Source organism: Palaemon carinicauda, chromosome 14 (assembly GCF_036898095.1).
Source record: "Palaemon carinicauda isolate YSFRI2023 chromosome 14, ASM3689809v2, whole genome shotgun sequence".
NCBI classification, from domain to species: Eukaryota; Metazoa; Arthropoda; class Malacostraca; order Decapoda; family Palaemonidae; genus Palaemon; species Palaemon carinicauda.
Window position 1 is genome coordinate 134,643,212 of NC_090738.1, and position 2,500 is coordinate 134,645,711.

A 2,500-nucleotide genomic window follows, 5' to 3' on the forward strand; every position below is an offset into this window, starting at 1 on the left:
TTGACGCAAAGGGCCTCGGTTAGATTTCTCCAGCCGTCACTATCTTGAGCTTTTGAATTAATACTTCTCCATCCATCATCTCTGACTTCACGCTTCATAGTCCTAAGCCATGCAGGCCTGGGTCTTCCAACTCTTCTAGTGCCTTGTGGAGCTCAGTTGAACGTTTGGTGAACTAAGATCTCTTGGGGAGTGCGAAGAGCATACACAAACCATCTCCATCTACCCCTCGCCATGATCTCATCCACATATAGACTTAAGGGATTTCTCTTATAGTTTCATTTCTAATACTGCCCTGCCAATTAACTCCCAATATCCTTCTGAGGGTTATGTTCTCAAATTTACTAAATCTATTAGAGATAGTTTCATTGTTATACCATGACTCATGTCCATACAGTAATACCGATCTCTCTAAACTGATATATAGTCTGACATACAGTATATGTATACATATACATGTCTAATCAATTATTTCTGTTCTTGACAGATTTCCTTTGGCAAACTAGTGCACATTGATTAAGATTATAATCTTAATAATTAATGATTAATAATTATTGGAGACTATAATATAGCGAGTGTCATTTGACAGAAGTAGACTTGTACAAATGATTACTCGTACGGATTTAATTTTTGTTTTCCGTGAGAGGTTATTTTTATAAAATCAAATGAGCAACTGAAGTAATCCGACACTTTATTTCATGTGCATTTTATTTTCAAATTAATTATAATGAAATTATCTTTGGGGACGGGTCCCTGACAGACAGATAGACTTTAATTCATGTGCCTTTTATTTCCAAATAGATTTCTGATTTTTTATGTTTTCCATGAGAGGTTATTTTTATAAAATCAAATGAGCAACGGAAGTAATCCGACACTTTAATTCATGTGCATTTTAATTTCAAATTGATTATAATGATATCATCTTTTGGGACGAGTCCTTGACAGAGACAGACTTTAATTCATTTGCCTTTTATTTCCAAATAGATTTCTGATTTAATTTTTATGTTCTCCATGAGAGATTATTTTTATAAAATCCAATGAGCAACTGAAGTAATCCGACACATTAATTCATGTGCATTTTATTTTCAAATTAATTATAACGAAATCATCTTTTGGGACGGGTCCCTGACAGACAGATAGACAGACCTTAATTCATGTCCCATTTATTTCTAAATAGATTTCTGATTTTTTTTTCCATGAGAGGTTATTTTTATAAAATCAAACGAGCAGCTGAAGTAATCGGACACTTTAATTCATGTGCATTTTAATTTCATATTGATTATAATTAAATTATCTTTTTGAACGGGTCCTTGACAGACAGACTTTAATTCATGTGCTTTTTATTTCCAAATTAACTATAATAAAATTAAATAATATTTTGGGACGGGTCCCCGACAGACAGACATACTTTATTTCATGTCTTTTATTTCCAAATGATAACAATATTAAATAATCTTTGGGACGGGTCCCTGACGGACACAGACTTTAATTCATGTGTCTTTTATGTCCAAATAAATTATAACAATATTAAATCATCTTTTGATACGGGTCGTAGACACAGACAGACAGACATATACAGACCTGAAAAATCCATTCATAAAATGCCTAAAATCATCATCTATAAAGAACCACAGAAAATACCGTATCCTCACAGCTCATAAAGCAGCGTCCACCCATTCAACATATTACATTATCCCAATTATACACATCAATGGCGTATATGACCGTGGCATTTGTGACGACACCGATAATAACCAACCAACTGTTTGATTCTGAAGGTCCCTTTTGATTGACATTTGCAGCACGAATTCCTCCTCCAGTTGGTGACCCCCCCCCCCCCTCCCCGACACCCCCCCGACCCCCCCCCCCCCCTTAACTTCCGGTCGCATTGCCCATTTGGGCAATCGAACAAGTAGGCAATCCTAATAATTGTTACATGATTTTCATTTAGCAATTACGCGACCTTTTGATATATCATAACCTATATCTTGCCTTCCGCTATTCGTGGTGATAAGACCTTGGTGACGTCGTGTTTGAGAAATGGTGTCTGTTCTTAACGTGTTGATTGGTAAAGGGAAGTTTGATTTGTCTTCGTCTGCTCACCTGTCTATTATCATGACCTCCGTCAACGAAGTTGGAAGGAGGTTATGTTTTACCCACTGTTTGTGTGTTTGATTGTGTGTGATTGTTCGTGAACGCCTTCCTGGCCACAATCTTAATTGTAGAGTAATGAAAATTGCAGGTATTAACTATTATGTATAAAGCTGGGATTGATTAAATTTTGGAAGGTCAAGGTTAAAGGTCAAGGTCACAGTCAAGCAAAATGTCCAATTCACGTAATCAGCCATAAGTTTGGACATCCTTGTCACAGAGACTTCAAACTTTGCTCCTATTTGAGTGTATGAAAATCCACGCTAATTAATATACGTAAAAGTCGAAGGTCAAGGTTGAGTCCATGATCAAGGTCAAGCAAAAGGTAAAATTCCGGTTATCAAACATACGG

The 2,500-nt window shown here is 36.1% G+C and overlaps 1 protein-coding gene across 1 annotated transcript in view; it reads right to left on the minus strand.

Moving 5' to 3' along the window:
- LOC137653042 (zonadhesin-like) overlaps positions 1–2,500 on the minus strand; it is an 8,782-nt gene that overhangs the window by 5,212 nt on the left and 1,070 nt on the right. The window lies entirely within an intron of this gene.